The 17488-nt window shown below is 50.4% G+C and overlaps 1 protein-coding gene across 2 annotated transcripts in view; it reads left to right on the top strand.

Moving 5' to 3' along the window:
* The first annotated feature begins 6599 nt into the window (after positions 1 to 6599).
* SYT3 (synaptotagmin 3) overlaps positions 6600 to 17488 on the top strand; it is a 57325-nt gene continuing 46436 nt past the window's right edge. The window contains exon 1 of one of the 2 annotated variants that reach the window (XM_081837952.1): positions 6600 to 6963. The gene's annotated coding sequence lies outside the window, so the exon portion shown is untranslated. Of the gene's footprint in view, positions 6964 to 14023; positions 14216 to 17488 lie in introns of those variants that run through there. The other variant, XM_081837954.1, reaches the window with a different exon arrangement.

Raw genomic sequence — 17488 nt, 5'->3', positions numbered from 1 at the left:
AGACAGGAGTGCCTGGCGTGCTCTGGCCCATGGGGTCACAAAGAGTCGGACACGACTAAACGACTAAACAACAACAGAATGGGTGCTTTTATTTAAAATGCATTTCTGGGTTTTTTGTGGGGCATAGAAATTTGTTCATTTTTTAAAAAAAAAAAATAGTCCGGCGCCCCACAAGGTCTGAGGGACAGTTGACCGGCCCCCTGCTGAAAAAATTGCTGACCCCTTGCCCAAACGGTCCGCCCAATGCCTCCCTCCCAGCTGTAGGGAGGCTGAGTTCCCAGGCAGACTCCGGAGGCCCCACCCTCACCCCACCGCTATGAGCGGCTTGCCCCACCCCTGGGCGCACCATCCGAGGCACCCAAGTGCTTTCCTCCACCGCTGAGTTTTAGCATGGGTATACATCCGTAAATAAGCTTTGCGACCAGGGGAAAAACAGGACTACATTACCTCAGTCTACCTTAAAACAATATTGCCTGCACCTTTCTGGATGACCTGACTGAGCATTCATTTTGCTTTGTTTGCAGGGAGGTTAGACAGTCTTCACAATTTATTGAGCATTTATCCTGGTTTGTCATTGGGGAAGTCAGGTGACATGGCGTCAAGCGTAATCCTACAGTTTCCAGGGCATTTTCCTTATCACAACGAAATCAAGTTTTGGGGAGGAAGGAAGTATTAACTTTAATTGTGCGACCTGAATCTGCCGATATGTGGCTGAATTGCACCCCCAAAAATAGTGGCAGTCTGGAAGTACCCTGATAGGATTATCATCCTGATATTGTTGATGGGAGTGTGAGGCTTTGGGAAACTAGCTTGCCTAAACCCAGCTATTCAGCATATGGCAGAGTGGGATTTGAATCGAGGAATTCCTGACTTGCAGCTCAGTCTCCCGTTGCTCGGTCCCAGCTCCTGCCCACCTAGCAGTTCGAAAGCACACAGTGCAAGTAGATAAATAAGTACCACTCCGGCGGGAAGGTAAACTGCGTTTCCGTGTGCTGCTCTGGTTCGCCAGAAGTGGCTTAGTCATGCTGGCCACATGACCCAGAAGCTGTACGCCGGCTCCCTCAGCCAGTAAAGCGAGATGAGCGCCGCAACCCCAGAGTCGTCCGCGACTGGACCTAACGGTCAGGGGTCCCTTTACCTTTACTCTTAGTTGCTACGTGCACAGAATGTGTGTGACTCCAGTAATGGTTTAATGTGTCTCTTGAAAGAAATTGGGGCTGCATACACACCATAAACTTAAAGCATGTGTCTTCCCCCAAATTTCTTTGGAACTGTAGTTCACCCTCAGAGACCTACAGGTCCCAGTACCCTTAACAAACTAAAATTCCCAGAATTCCTTGGAAGGCGTGTGCTTTAAATGTATGTATGCAGCCTGAGAGTTGTATCTCTCTAAGTCCTACTCAAAGTGCTTTTTCGTAAAGAGTGATACTCAAAAGTTGATCCATTGAAATTAATGGCTCTGCATTCGCCATGCCCATTAAATTCAGTGGGTCTACTTTGAGTCTACTTTGACTGAAACCCAGTGTGTCTATATGGAACCAGAATTTTTCAGGCAGCATTTGATCCATCAAAATCTTCTGTGAAGCAAGGAATGGGGGCTGAGGAGCGGGAACTCACTCAGCCAGTTATGAAAGCAGCCATCCCTTACTGGTTGCTGGCAGGCGCCGGGTCCTCTGAGCATGCACAAAACGTTTCACATTCCAGACAAAGTAAACACAGCCGGCCTCATAATCTGGGTGTTGGAGCATCAGAAAAAGCAACTTCTAAACAGGCATGTGTCCTTGGTTCCTTTTATTTTAGAACTGGCATGTAAGTGCATACGAAAGAACAGCTTGTGAAGATGTGAGTTGATCACAGTGTCCTCTCTCTCCCTGCTTCATGTTAGACTCTGGACGCCAGAAACCACATGGCCACAGAGAGTGGCCGGGCAAGAGCAAAGCCATATGTTTCAAGTCAGCATAGCCCAAGGGCTGTCTCTGCACAGAGCAAGCACAGAGAGACAAGGCGATCAGGAGTGAGAGACTTCTCTGGTGAGCCTAGGCATGCTGAGAAATGAGTGGCAGGTGGTGCATGCCGTTTGTGGCTGCAAAGGCGCACGCCAGCCGAGCATGTGTGCGATGGGTGCACTACGGGGGGGGGGGACGACACACAGAGCTGAACCCTCATTTTGGAAAACGAGATTCCAGAGATTGCCTGCTCAAATCAGTACAGTCACAAAACTCTCATCTGGAGGGCCCAACTTCCAGAGCTGAAAATTATTTTTGCTCTATAAGACTCACTTTTTCCCTCCTAAAGAGTAAGGGGAAATGTGTGTGCGTCTTATGGGGCGAATGCAGGCTGCGCAGCTATCACAGAAGCCAGAACAGCAAGAGGGATCGCTGCTTTCACTGTGCAACGATCCCTCTTGCTGTTCTGGCTTCTGAGATTCAGAATATTTTTTTTCTTGTTTTCCTCCTCCAAAAACTAGGTGCGTCTTGTGGTCTGGTGCGTCTTATAGAGTGAAAAATACGGTAATTGTTGAGAGTGTGTACACGTAAGAAGACCTGTGCCTGGGAGGGTTGAGCTGGGGTTTGAACTTGAAGTGTAGAATTGTGTCCTGGACATGCACACCAACCTTCCCCGTGATATTACAGTCTTCACAACATAAGCTGCATGACAATGTGTTCTGTATTTTCCTCCTTACACCCTTTGAAATGTAAAGTGTTTATGACCAAACTTGAAATGGGTAATTAAATTCATAAACAAGCATATACTGAGCTCTCAATCTTTCAGTTGAAAATTGGGTTGTAGCTTTTTTACAGTTTCCTGCCTCCCCTTGAAAACGGACACGAAGCTGGGAGGGCTGGTGAATTTGAAGCATGCAGTCGTGTTCCCAATGTACACACCAAGATTTGTTCAAATGTCCCGGGAGTTCAAAGGAGACACCAGGTGTTAGGGGAGGGGCAGAGCAAGGGGGAACGTCGTGCTCCTTGTGGGGTAGTTTGTCCACTTTTTCTCCCTATCCTGCACTCAGCTCTCACTCATGGCTCCTAGAAGCTATCAGCATGTGATAGCAGCAACACCCTGGGAATGGCTTCGACTGCCCAGCTAAACCAGGTGAGGGTGTCAGGAGCTCGTCCTACACTTGAGTAGGACCCTGGCAGAGACACATGCCCGACTGGTATGTTCTCTCCCTCCTGGTTGTTCGTTTGGGAGCTTCAAAAGCTTTCTTCTGCCTGAACATCACAGTGACCGATGCCAAGAGACATCGGGCACACTTAGGGATCTGCAGAGTCTTCGTAGTTACGTAATAGACCTTAGCAACTCAGCATTTTGGCTAATCTACTTTATTTACATATAAACACACACGGAGCACTGCAACATGGCTCCCTCTCTCTCTAGCATCAGACAGCAAAGAGAAAGGAACAAAGGACAATAGTCCCACTTCACGGAACACAGTAACACAAACATCCTGTCTCCGTCACTTCCCACTCTGTGGAATCAAAACACACACCGTCATGTGAAAGACAAAAATCCCATGACTGCAATCATGGAGCAGGAATTCTAACAGAGGGTTGGCTGATGGGTCTCAAAGGCTCAGTGAGTTAGCAACTTACCCTTGCATGCAAAGACAGGCTCTGGCAGATTGAGCAGACAGGACCTCCATACACCCTGCCCAGGCTTGCACCCTGAAGAGGTCACTTTGGTGCTGGTAACACAGCAGTTTGACTTCACCCCCGAAGGTGCACTCCATTATCTCTTGAGACAGAGGGAAGTCAACAACAACCACCTCCTGTGCAAATGTGTGTGTGTGTGTATAGCTAATATGCCATCTCGAAACAAAGACTAGTACCTCAAACATGTCTACTAAACTTCCTTCTGTTTTGATGTTACACACAAACTGTCAAACAAGCCTTACAGAAGAGGATGCAGAATTTGCAAATTAAACCACAGTTGTCCCGTAGAGGAGCCCTTTATTATTTCTAACATCAATTCACATGGAACTTTATAGAGCAACCTCAGTTTAATACAACTCCAGGAGGCTGCTGCCCCCGTGAGCTTACAATCTAATTTTTAAAGGGTGGGAGATAATAATAATAATAATAATAATAATAATAATAATAATAATAATAAACTTTATTTATACCCCGCCCTCCCAGGGCGGGGGGGGGGACCAATTTAAAATACAGGTTAAAATGCAATTTAAAATGCAGTCTCATTTTAAAAGTAGCCCATAGATCAAGACCATAAGGGGAGGGAAACATAAGGGTCAGACTGAGTCCAAACCAAAGGCCAAGCGGAACAGCTCTGTCTTGCAGGTCCTGCGGAAAGATGTCAAGTCCCGCAGGGCCCTAGTCTCTTGTGACAGAGCGTTCCACCAAGTCGGGGCCAGTACTGAAAAGGCCCTGGCCCTCAGAACCACTGGCAGTCATCTTTGAGAATTCCTGGAGAACAGGCGAAGTCCCGGCAGACGGGAGGAGGGCAAATGTTGTCCCTATTTTCAAAAAGGGAAAAAGAGAGGACCCAAATAATTACCGCCCAGTCAGTCTGACATCAATACCAGGGAAGATTCTGGAGCAGATCATTAAGCAAACAGTCTGTGAGCACCTAGAAAGGAATACTGTGATCACCAATAGTCAGCATGGATTTCTGAAAAATAGGTCATGTCAGACAAACCTGATCTCGTTTTTTGACAGAATTACAAGCCTGGTAGATGAAGGGAACGCAGTGGATGTAGTCTACCTTGATTTCAGCAAGGCATTTGACAAGGTGCCCCATGATATTCTTGTAAAGAAGCTGGTAAAATGCGGACTTGACTATGCTACCACTCAGTGGATTTGTAACTGGCTGACTGACCGAACCCAAAGGGTGCTCATCAATGGTTCCTCTTCATCCTGGAGAAGAGTGACTAGTGGGGTGCCACAGGGTGCAAGATTATGGCCCAGGGGAAGGGGGAGTATGTGTGTGTGTGTGTGCGCGCACACACACAAATTCAATAGTGCTTATTTTAGGGTTGCCATACACCTGGAATTTTCCCAGATATATCTGGTACCTCAGGTTAAGAACTTAATTCGTTCTGGAGGTCCGTTCTTAACCTGAAACTGTTCTTAACCTGAAGCACCACTTTAGCGAATGGGGCCTCTTGCTGCCGCTGCTGCACGATTTCTGTTCTCATCCTGAAGCAAAGTTCTTAACCCAAGGTACTATTTCTGGGTTAGTGGAGTCTGTAACCTGAAGTGTCTGTAACCTGAGGTACCACTGTACTGCAGTTGGTAGCAGTGTCCTGGCAGAAAACAACATATGGCAACTTTTCCATTAAAAATAGCTCAAAAACGTCTACTTTTTAATGCGATTTTGCTCAACAACTTTGGCAAAAAACAAACAAACAGTGAAACATATTTCACTGTTTGAAATATGGCAACTCTAGTTGGGTTGCTATTTTGTTGTATTGTTTTATAGATTAAAACAAACTAAGGCGGGGAGCACAGAAGGGGCAAGGTGAATTTCTGGTGAGACAACCCTCTCCCTACATGTTAGATTTCTGAAATTGAGAGATGAGTCCATTATTATTATTAATACACAGTAGTACCTCAGGTTACAGACGCTTCAGGTTACAGACTCTGCTAACCCAGAAATAGTACCTCGGGTTAAAAACTTTGCTTCAGGATGAGAACAGAAATCGTGCGGCGGCAGCAGCGGGAGGCCCCATTAGCTAAAGTGGTGCTTCAGGTTAAGAACAGTTTCAGGTTAAGAACGGACCTCCAGAACGAATAAAGTTCTTAACCCGAGGTACCACTGTACTGCCCTATACCCGCAGGTCTCACTTCAGAACCCCAATCCTAACATCTCTTCTCTGAAGTCGTGGAAGCACGTTTAGGATTATAGTAGCCTGGATTTAACCTCCAATTAAATGATTCGGTTATAATGAGCTATGATGGAAATTAATAAATCCTCCCTTCCAGTAACCACAAAAGTCCAGCCACGGGGCAGGAATGGGGCGAGTTATTGTTGTCGTCACCCCCTACCTACCCTTTAACTCTCCTGTGGCACCAGCAATGCAGAAATTAAGGATTCATGCTGAAATTAAGCGCATGAATCTCCTTCCCATCAACGATAGCAGGAAGGACTCCCAAAGCTCAGTTCCTGCACATGAAACCGTTTGTTAAAAGCAGGAGGCGAGGGCGAGGGAAGAAAGGTCCGCTCCCCAAATCCGCAAAGCTCTCCTTGCGCACGTCGGGGGTGCAAACTGGGGGAAGGAGCAGAGAAGCAACCTGCTTGGCCTGTTAGGCGCTTCACAGCAAATAAAAATAAAAATAACCAGGCAGCAGTGTAAAGGCTGTCTTGGCCCTGCTAATTCTTTCCCCAGACCCAAAGGACCTCTTGCAAAGTTGGCAATCTCCGGGGCACCTTCTTCCTTGCCGGACTCCCCTTCCTCGACCCTCCCCGTAAGGGCACCCACCACCTGCGTCCATCTGCACATCCAGCGCTTCCAAGATGCCTTTGCAAAACCGGGGGCTGCCCCAGTTCCCGCCCCGGAACCCAGAAAATGCACCGCCGCTCCTAGAGCCTTGCTGGGCGTGCGCGCGCACGCTGGGCCATGCACCCCGGCGATGCACAGCCCGTGTACACGCGCAACGCACCAGCGCCGCCGTCCAGCCTCCGCTTGCAGCCTTTCCACGCGGGGAACCCTCCTATTCCTTCCCCTTGACCCACCCGGGTTTGGGGAGGAGGGCTGCCTGCTGCAGCTCTCTTCGCCCACCACCACCCCACCTCTCCTCTTTCCTCTCCTTCTTCCTTCCTTCCATCTATCCATCTATCCATCCATCCCTTTCCAGGACGCGCGCCCTCTAGCGCCGCCGCTTCGGCCGGCAGCGCCAGCTCCCGGGCAGCCGGGCGAGGGAGGCGGCGGTCGTGGAGCTCAACAAGGCGCCCGCCCTTCGCGCAGCAAGCAGCGGCTACTCCGCTGCCGCCTCTGTCCTGCAGGTAAGGGAAAGGCGACTCCGGACGGGCGCTGCTGCCGCCGCCGCCGCCGCCCCTACCGCGGAGACAGGGCGCAGGGCCGGGCGATGCGGTCGGGGGTTGGTTGCTTTGCTTTCCCCATCGGAGGAGGCGGTGGTGTTGGGAGAAGAGAATAAGGGGTGCGCTGAGAAGAGGGAGGTTGCATGGTCGAGGGGACCCCCCCCCCGACCCACGGACATCGCTGCAGAGAGGAGGAGGAAAGTGCGGTACAGGTGGGCCGGGTGTAGGGCGAGAGCAGAAAGGGGTGCTCCGTAGGGAAAAAAGAGGGGTGCACTTTGGGGGGGCAGCGGAGGCATGCAGGCGGCTGGAACGCGAGAGGGGGTGGGGCCAGGGGGCATTTGATTGAGGGGTGCATCTGGAAAGGCGGGGGGGTGGGCTGCAGGCTTGGGGGCGAGGCACAGGTGGGGGTAAGATGAGAAGGGTTAGGGTCTCGGTGGGGAAGCCTAAGAGCTGAGGATGGGAGGAGGGAGGAGAGAAGGGGGCAATGTCTGGGGTGCAGTGGAACAGGGGTGCAAGTGGTTTAGGGCCAGGTTAAAACGCTTTGCTTCTTTTTTTTTGCGTGGGGGGGGGAGGGAGGAGGGACGTGGATGCGCTGCAGCTGCATGCAGCCAGGCAGCAATGTATGGATACTGGGCCCCTGCTGGTGCTTGGCGGTGGGGGCGGGTGATGGGGGCAGCACCCATCAGGCTTGCACGGGCCTCCCCCGCATGCATGCACACAGACACACACACCCCTGCCTGGCACAGGGTGTAATTAGGAGGCGGTTGGCAGGGCTCGGCACGTCAGGGCACAGACAATGGGCCAGCCTCCCCGGGGCGGCTGTTGTGCCAACACGCTGCTAATGTGATTAGGGGAGCATTTCGGCAGCCAGAGCTGGCTTCCTGTGTATGTGTGCACGCTCGTGTGCCAGGGAGTGTGCAGGGGGGAGGCAGCGTGGGTGCGAGGCAAGGCGAGGCTTGGGTGCGAGGAGGAGAAGGGGTGCGAGGCAGGGAGGAAGGTCAGTGAAGGCCGCGTCCCCTGGAGCAGAAGAGGGCAGTGAGAACAGGCGTGATAGCCAGAGGCGTTCCGTAGAGCTCGAGAACAGAGGGAGCTCACACACGTGTGCACGCGTGTGCATGTGCCTGCCCAGACGAGGCAGAGGGTGTGATTTGCACAAGGGTACCTGAAGCACTGGTGCCCATGCAGAGTCCTCCCCTCTCCCCCAGCCTTTTGCGTGAAACACGTGTGTCAACAGCCATCCCGTGACCGGGCGTGTGTAACACCACCATAGCTCGCACTTGGTTTGTGAACGCACCAAGGGTGCGAGTGCGATAGAGCAGCTGTTTTTCTGTGTGCAATAAATAGGATTCTAGTAACACCCTGTGCGTTTGCGCTGTAGCTTCTCAACTCACATTAGAGATGGGAGATGTTAACGTGTGCGTGCATGTTTGTCTGTGTAGCTGAATGAGGAAAACGTGCCTGGGAGATTGGGGATACTTTTATTCAAGCCATGAGTAGTTGGGGGTCATCAATCAAAAATTTTCACACTTTACCTGCATGCATTCTGTTGGAAACTGTGATGGACATGCATGTCTGTTTTGCCTTGTGCATATTGGGCCTAATAGACTCGTGTGCCTATCATGCATGTTACAGGTGTTCATGCAGAGTAAATGCAACTTTCTGTATCAGGCCGTGGAAAACTAGCTCCTGGTAGAAGTTGCTGGACTCCAACTCCCATCATCCCCAGTCTGTGTGGCCAGGGATGACGGGAGTTGTAGTCCACCAACTTCCAAAGGGCCACAGGTTTCCCACCCCAGTCCCACAGAAAAGCAGTATCCACGTGGGGAATTTGTCATGCATTAAACAAAAATAAATGCATCCACAATATTTGTCTCGTGAACTACAGTATTATGCTATTTGCTTGGTGTGTGTCTTTTGTATGTATATATGCATGTGTGAATTGCACCGTGTGCTAGTTTGAGGAAAGTATGAACTGTTTTCTCCTATGGGGGAGCCTGTGGCCCTCCAGATATTCTCATAGAATTGTAGACTTTGGAGGAACCATGGGGGTCATCTAATCCAACTCCCTGCAATGCAGGAATCTTTTGCCCAATGCGGGGCTTGGAACCCATGAACCTGAGAGTCAGAGTCTCATGATCTACCAACTGAGCTATTGCGGGACTCCTACTCCCATCATCCCTGGCCACTGGCCCTGCTGGCTGGGGATGATGGGAAATGGAGTCCCAACAGAATCACCTGCCTTGTTCCATCTTTGCTTCTTGATTTCAGATGCTTTGCTTTGGACCAAGGATGGCCTGTTAGCCTCCAGGTGTTGCTGAGACTCCAACTCCCATCAGCCACAAACAGTACTGCCAATGGTCAGGGATGATGGGATTTGCGGTCTTCTCTACCCTGCTTGTGAATATTAGAGCTCTCACTCACCCCACTAGGCCCCACCCCTGCCTGCTAAAAAATCCTGCCTCCCAGCTCCCCACCCACCATCCCAAAACCTCCTGGAAGAATTTCAGGAGTTCTGATTTGCAACTCCTTTTTTTCCCCTCCTAGGAATTCTGTTCCCATTTTGGAGAAACGCAGCAGTCGTTCCCCACTCCCGCTCACCCATTAATGAAATTAGAAGGAAACCAGTATTAAGAATCGGGGGGAGGGGATATATGGATTCCCCCCCCCCTCCACCAATAGGCAAATCAAATGGCAATCACTTCCGTCAAGGGGGTTGCGGGAAAAGTTTGTGGGACGGTGTTAGGATTCCTCTTTCTGGCAGCGACAAGGTGTCCTATCGACCCGACACGACTGTGGATGCAACAGGGGTGGGTCATGTTACCCGGAGATGCAAGCTCTGGGAAAGGCAGACTTGGGGAGGGGAGGGACTCATCACTTTATATATGTGCAGGGTTGGGGCCTACCAGGCGAGAGCAAATGAGGGCAGCTGGACTCCTGGGAGGCCGGATTCCTGGGTTCACTGGATGACGCATGAACAAGCCAGCAGGTGAAAGAAGCCCGTGGTGGTTAGGTCATTTTAGACTCTCCACCACCCTTTCTCCGCTGTTGGTGGTGCTCTCAGGTCCTGCTCTGGTCACTGTGAGAGCAGGATACTCAGTTAGATGTGCCTGATCATAGAATTGTAAAGCTGGAAGGGACCACAAGGGGGCATCTAGTCCAGCCCCCGCCGATGCAGGATCTTCTGCCCAAGGTGAGTCTCGAACCCACGACCTTGAGATAAGAGTCTTGTGCTCTTCTGATGCCCCCTTGGTGTTCTGAAGATGTGGGTGGCTGTTTAGATAGCGATGTGTATTACTTGTTTTTAAATTGAAATCTCCCCACCTTTTGACTGTAAGGTAAACAGTGCAAATATGACGAAGGCCTGCATCTCACAGGTAGATCATCAGCTTTGTGTGCAAAAAGTCTCTGATCCATCCAATCACTGACATCTTTGGGCAGGCCTGGGAGTGACTCCTGCCTGAAATCCTGTGAGCCCCTGATATTACTGAGCTATTGGGACCAGTGGTCTGGTTCCTATGTGTATGTCTGCATTTATCTTCAAAATATGGTAAGCCAGCATTGCTGCATATGGGGAATGGGGGCCTGTACTTTCTGCTGGGTGGGACCCGGACCTCTGCCCCAGGGTCCTGCCCTGATAGCATTACTTGAGAGGAGGATGAGAGGGGAAAGTCGTGACTCCCGAGTTCACAGGGTATGGTTCTAGGTCTGATTCTGGGTAAGGCTGGGTGATATATCGCCCCAAACTGGTTTGACGTCCGTATCGTGTTATCGGTTTCGTAATTTTTGACCTGGCAAATATATCACAAATCATGATGCGTATGCATGTGTGCTATGCAAAAAATCACGATGCGGGGAAAACCGTGAAGCCAGCCAATGTCTCTGCGTAGCTCCATCCTTAATTCAGATATCGTGAAATATTGGTATATTGCGATGTTTAGCTGGTGATATATCACAGTGTTGGAAACCAGATGTTTCCCAGCCATGGCTTTTTTCCAGCTGGACTCAGTTCCGGCACCTCTCAGGTGGGCACTATTGCCATTCAAAGAGAAATGAGCGAGGTGTTCGTGATGAGTTAAAGGTAAAGGGACCCCTGACCATTAGGTCCAGCCGCGACCGACTCTGGGGTTGCGGCACTCATCTTGCTTTATTGGCCGAGGAAGCCGGCGTACAGCTTCCGGGTCATGTGGCTAGCATGACTAAGCCGCTTCTGGCGAACCAGAGCAGTGCACGGAAATGCCATTTACCTTCCCGCCGGAGTGGTACCTATTTATCTACTTGCACTTTGAGGTGCTTTTGAACTGCTAGGTTGGCAGGAGCAGGGACTGAGCAACTGGAGCTCACCCCGTTGCGGGGATTTGAACCACTGACCTTCTGATCGGCAAGTCCTAGGCTCTGTGGTTTAACCCACAGCGCCATCCGCGCCCCCTTCATGGTGAGTTACGGCACCTCTTTTCCTAGAAAATAGCACTGCTCCTAGCCATAATGCTAGGCTGTGAAAGCCTGCTTCCGTCCGATTGTTACTGGGACTACAACTCCCATCAGTCCTGGCCATTGGCCATGCTGGCTGGGATTGATGAGAGCTGCAGGCCCTGGATTATAACACAAGCAAAGTGGAGCAAAGGGTGTGCAGAAACAGTCTCCACCATCACCCCAAGATGCCTGGAAGGGGTGTGTTCCAGTGGGGCTTGTCCTCATGAATCGTAGCAGGTGAGAACTGCTGGACTGGGGAGAGAGGCTAGGCCGGAGTTGCGGGATCTGCGGCCCCAGCCCTCATGACTAGTGGTCAGGGATGATGGGAGTTGTAGTCCACCAGTATATGAAGGACTACAGGCTTCCCTTATCCCTCAGTTAAGCTGAGGTAAACTTGAGGAGCCAGGGCGCAAGGCGTGTTGCTGCCTGAGGCAGAACAGCAAGTGGCAGTCGATCCCCCACATCCTCCCAGTTGCCAAAAAAAGAAGAAGTCATGGTGCCCGGCTGGCCAAGTTATTTTGGCACCTGGGGCCGAAAATCTCACAAGCACCTCTATTCCTCCCTGGCAGCAAGAATGATAATAGTTTTAATTAACAGATTACTTGCATGATGCTCAAAACCGGCTGCTTGAAGACATGGCAAATGGTAGGGTCTTCTCTGCAAAGTCGGGAGGAGTCCTATGATTTGGCGGGAGTGAGGGGTGGGTTCACGCACCTTCATTTTCTTGCCCCTGCTGGGTGAAAGAAAGCACTACCTCGCACTGCGCCTTGTTAAAAGTCTGGAATGCTCTCCCACAAGACGCCATGATGGCTTGAAAAGAGGACTGGGCAGATTTGTGGTGGGCAAGGCTGTTTGTGGCTGTTCCTGTTAACTGCTGCTTCCTCCGCTGAGGGAGGCAACATGCCTCTGAATCAGTGTTAGGAACTCAGATATATAAGCTAGGTGCCAAATGGCTCCTTAAACCAGGGTTACAGTCACCAAAACGGAATATCTAGTTGCCATTTTGACGCCGAATGGCTTGAAAGTCGTATTTTTAAAATACTACTTTTTGGTTCCTGAAATTCATTCTGATTGTGCAGATAAAATATAACCGATAGAATTCCAAAGGATGTGTTACTAGTGTGTGAAAACAGTCAGGATCCAAGGATCCCCCAAATGGTGGAGACATCCTAGGCATCTTCACTTGTTCTTAAGTGGCCAATAAGGTAAAGGTAAGGGGACCCCTGACCATTAGGTCCAGTCGTGGCCGACTCTGGGGTTGCAGCACTCATCTTGCTTTATTGGCCGAGGAAGCTGGCGTACAGCGTCCGGGTCATGTGGCCAGCATGACTAAGCCGCTTCTGGCGAACCAGAGCAGCGCACGGAAACGCCGTTTACCTTTCCACCGAAGCGGTACCTATTTATCTACTTGCACTTTGACGTGCTTTCGAACTGCTAGGTTGGCAGGAGCAGGGACCGAGCAACGGGAGCTCACCCCGTCACGGGGATTCAAACCGCCAACCTTCTGATTGGCAAGTCCTAGGCCTGTGGTTTAACACACAGCGCTACCCGCTAGGTGTAAAATGCGCCTGGCAAATTTCGAACCCTGCCCTGAATTCCAGCTGCTCAAAACCGCAGGAGGGGAGAGCACCATTGCCCTTGGGTCCTGCATGCAGGCTCCCAGCAGGCGTCTGGTCAGTGTCTGTGAGAAACAGGATGCTGGGCTATGCTGGGCCATTGGCCTGATCCAAAACACCCTTACGTCTTGCCCGCCAGCCTTCCCCTCTTCCCATGTGAGCAGATGGTGGCAGATTCCTGCCTGGGTTATGCCGGCTATTGTTCACCTGCCCGGGCCTCATTAGCACTGCTGCCATCTCTCTCTCTCTCTCTCTCTCTCTCTCTCTCTCTCTCTCTGCTACCTTGCCAGAGATGCTCTGCTTTTTCTCTGCTCCTCCTCCAGCAGACACAGACACATAGGGGAGCCCTGTCTGGAATCGCAGCAGCCCCAATTAGTCAAGGCCTTTTTGTGTACAACACAACAGTGCCCCACAAGCTCTCTCCATGCAGCCGAAGGAGGGAGCAGCGTGGAGCCGAAGGAAACAGCTTTCATGTTCAGTTGTGTGTGTCGTGTAAACTGCAAGGACTCCTGGACGGGGACGGGGGCCTTAAAAAAAGAAGTGCTGTTTCTGGCGCACAGTTGGGGCTGGAGATGTGCTAAATCGCAGCATTAGCCGTGGCTCCTTCCTCCCGTCTCCCCCAACCCTTCCTTGCTGCGCTGTGTTCTCTTTTTTTTAATGTATAGAGCTGCCTTCATGTCGGTTTGGGTTCCCACCCCTGCCTTCCTTCCCGTTCCCTCCCACCCCCCCAGCCTTGGAGACCCTGTAGAGAAGGAATCTTCTTCCTCTTTCCTATGCACTTCTGCACTAACGTGGGGGCGGTGGCACTAGCACACTGCTCCAAACCACCTTTGTGGAGGTTCCCTCGAAAATCCCCGTTTCTCTTGTTCCTCCTCCTCATCTCCTTCACACACAGCACAGTGACTCATTGCATGCGGGGGTGGGGAGTGGCGAGTGATTGAAGCAGTCTGATGTGGGAGCTGGGGAGCTGAAATCCCCGTGTCTCCCCCTGAGAGCGTGCGCACGGCGCTCGGACACACGCTTTCACGCACGGACACATCTCTCTCTCCCGGCTTCCTTCCTTCCTTCTGCGTGGCATCCAACCGGCGGCCAGCAAGACAGCAAGTGAGCGCCTGCCAAGCATGCCACAGGTGTGTGTGTGTGTGTGTGTCCTTGCACATTTGCAACATGCCCATGCTGGGTGGGTGTTTGACATTTGCAGGAGGGTTGTGTGGCATGCTTTCCTGAGTTTCAGCGTATTGGCTCAGCGGGGGGTGGCGGCGGGCTATTGTGAATTTCTCTCGAAAGCAGCAGGCCCTGTGCTAATTGTTGTCACCCTGGTGGAGTTCTGTGTGCCAGTATTGTGCGCGGTGAGCACTAAGTGAGGTGGGCATCGGCGTTCAAAGTGCTTCGAAGCAGGTGCTTTGCCCGTGTGCTTAACGCCAAGGCAGGTTTCAAGGGCTGGGTGTTATCGGTGGAAGTCCCAGTTGGATGCTGGGCAGTGGACCAAGTGGAGTGGAATTAGACTGTTGCTGCATCCTTTTTTTGCCCAGCCAATGAGCATGTGCGTAATGAGTGAGGGATGATGTGCAACAGGTTGGTGGAGGTGTGTCCAGAGCTGGGGACAAACTGTAGAGGATGGCTGTTGCTGCCATGCTCCGCTTATGTGCTTGCAGAGGCATCTGTTGGAAATTGAATGCTTAGCTAGACAGACCTCAGTCTGCTCCAGCTAGCCAGCTTGCAGGTTCTCAGGTGAGGCATGGGAAATATTTCAGCGACAGGGAGGGTACTGCGACCTGCATGGATGCCTGTGTGCTGTTGAAAACGCTCAATACAGTGGTACCTTGGGTTAAGTACTCCAGAGGTCCGTCCTTAACCTGAAACTGTTCTTAACCTGAAGCACCACTTTAGCTAATGGGGCCTCCTGCTGCTGCCGCGCCGCCGGAGCACGATTTCTGTTCTCATCCTGAAGCAAAGTTCTTAACCCGAGGTACTATTTCTGGGTTAGTGGAGTCTGTAACCTGAAGCGTATGTAACCTGAAGCGTCTGTAACCCAAGGTACCACTGTATTCATTGGACTTGTTTCTTATATTGACAGTGGGGGCAGAGATCAATTTTAGATGAAGAAGTACGGTGGGACGTTCTTGTGCCTAATCCCAGGTGTATTAAAATCTTGGATTTCTCCATTGCTTTCTATGGGCAGCTTCCACTTCCATCCCTGGAGACGTTTAAAAACAGTTCGCCCGTGTGAACCAGGAAGCTACCTATCCAAGGCAATGAGAGGATTCTCTACACCTTTTTTTATGTCTATGGTTCTTTCTTCCTTCTTGTCCAGCTGCTCCATTCCATCCTCCCTCCTCCTTGATTCTCTTTTCACTTTTCTCTCAGCATTGGGCTGTTTGGGATTCCCCCCACCCAGGTTTGTGTGTGTTCACTTCTGCAGACACCAGGTGTGCCTTGAGCCTGCTGATAGCTCTCTCTTTCTTGTGGGTGGGTGGTGCTGATTGGCTACATTTGTGCAAGCACACGAAGACTCAGAGGCAGAGGGAAGGTTGCATTGACATGCTCCTAATGTGCACTTAAGTTTGTGCAGTGGAGGTGAGCTCTTGTAAAATTCCACATGGAGCACTGCAATGCCTTGGAAGAACACAAGAGCTGGATCAAACCTTAACCTGCCTGTCTCTGAAATGGGGATATTCCTGATCTTTGTTGGGTGCGAATGAACCAAAGAAATACAAGGGGACACTCTCTCTCTCTCTCTCTCTCTCTCTCTCTCTCTCTCTCTCTCACACACACACACACACACACACGTTTCCTGTTATAGGGCTTTCAAAAGGATGACGATGATAAAAGAAAACGAGAAGAGATCCATATGCCACAACCTCACAATTAAAAATAGAAAGGATATGGAAATTTGCCAGCACGAATGGCCCTATTGTTCTGTCCGCTCTTGGAGCCGATACTTAAATTGCTTGAAAGAAGTACGTTCCAGAAAGACAAACTGCATTAGTCGGTTGCCTTCCCACCGCCCCAAAGAAAGGAACTCGGAAGAGTTGTTCTTTAACATCTTTTAATGTGGCATAAACAGGAGCCTTTTTCATCAGATGCAGAGATGTCATCAGGGCTGAGCAGGAGGACCCCAAACCCAGCAGGGCTGGGTTGCTACATTTTAAAGTGAGTGAACTAATACGTGAAAAGAGGCCCGCCCTTGCCTAGAGGCCATTAAGCCACGAGTCTAAAATTACTTAAGTGCACCATCTGGTCTGATGCTGTGTGTTTACGAAAGTTCGTGCCATAGTATGACTGCAATCCTGTACCTAGGAGTAATGGATGGGGGAAGAAATTCTGTTCCGTTTGCTCTTGAAGGCAAATCGGTCAGATGTGCACTTTGAAAAACTGTTTGAGGACCGTAACAACGACCTTCCTTCAAAATTTGCACTTGTCCGAATTTTGTGATGCAGTTGTTTGATCAAACTGTGCTTACAAAGTTGCATATATAAGGGGGTGGGGAAAGTGTGCGTTAAAATGAAATATGGTCCCAAAAACAACATACCAAAAAGCATTGCATTATGAGAAACTGCTTACAAGAATGAGTACATTGCTCAAAACTGCATACAAAGATGTGTTTATTGGGAGAAATTTGCAAAAGTGCTGATGAATTTTCTGGAAATTGCAATTTCAAGAACTGAATTTAAGGTTGGGAAAATGAGAAACCGGGGGGACCGAAATTGGCAGATCCTGGGAGCAGGTCCCGTTGAGTACAGTAGGACTTACTTCTGAGTAAACATATGTAGGACTGCGCTATTAAATGTGTGAGCCTTAAGGAGCCTCATGACTCTTGAAAGTTAGGAGGCATTCCTATTTATCTTCCTGCGGAAACGTGAAACAAACAAGCATCAGACATATTGCCTTACTAGGAAGTTTCCTGAAGGCTTGGAATACCCAGACACAAACAGAGGTGAAAAAAATCAATGTCCCTTTCAGATATTTTATCTCTGACATGCTTGATCCATATCTGGCTTATGCTGAGAAAAGATGATGATGATCACAATTCTCATCACAGGCTAAAACTGGCCATAAACAGTGGCACAGAGAAGACTGCAAAAGGCTGAGGTGTGCTAACTTAAGCAAATACAGTGGTACCTCGGGTTAAGAACTTGATTCGTTCTGGAGGTTTGTTCCTAACCTGAAACTGTTCTTAAACTGAGGTACCACTTTAGCTAATGGGGCCGCCCACTCGCACCGCACAATTTCTGTTCTCTCTTACGAGAAGCAAAGCTACAGGGAACCAGGCAGAGGGCCTTCTCGGTAGTGGCGCCCGCCCTGTGGAACGCCCTCCCATCAGATGTCAAAGCGATAAATAACTACCTGACATTCAGAAGACATCTTAAGGCAGCCCTGTTCAGGGAAGTTTTTAATCTGTG

Source organism: Podarcis erhardii, assembly GCF_964252035.2.
Source record: "Podarcis erhardii genome assembly, chromosome: 13".
NCBI classification, from domain to species: domain Eukaryota; kingdom Metazoa; phylum Chordata; class Lepidosauria; order Squamata; family Lacertidae; genus Podarcis; species Podarcis erhardii.
The sequence above is the reverse complement of the archived record's forward strand: the minus strand, read 5'-3'. Positions and strand labels throughout refer to the sequence as shown.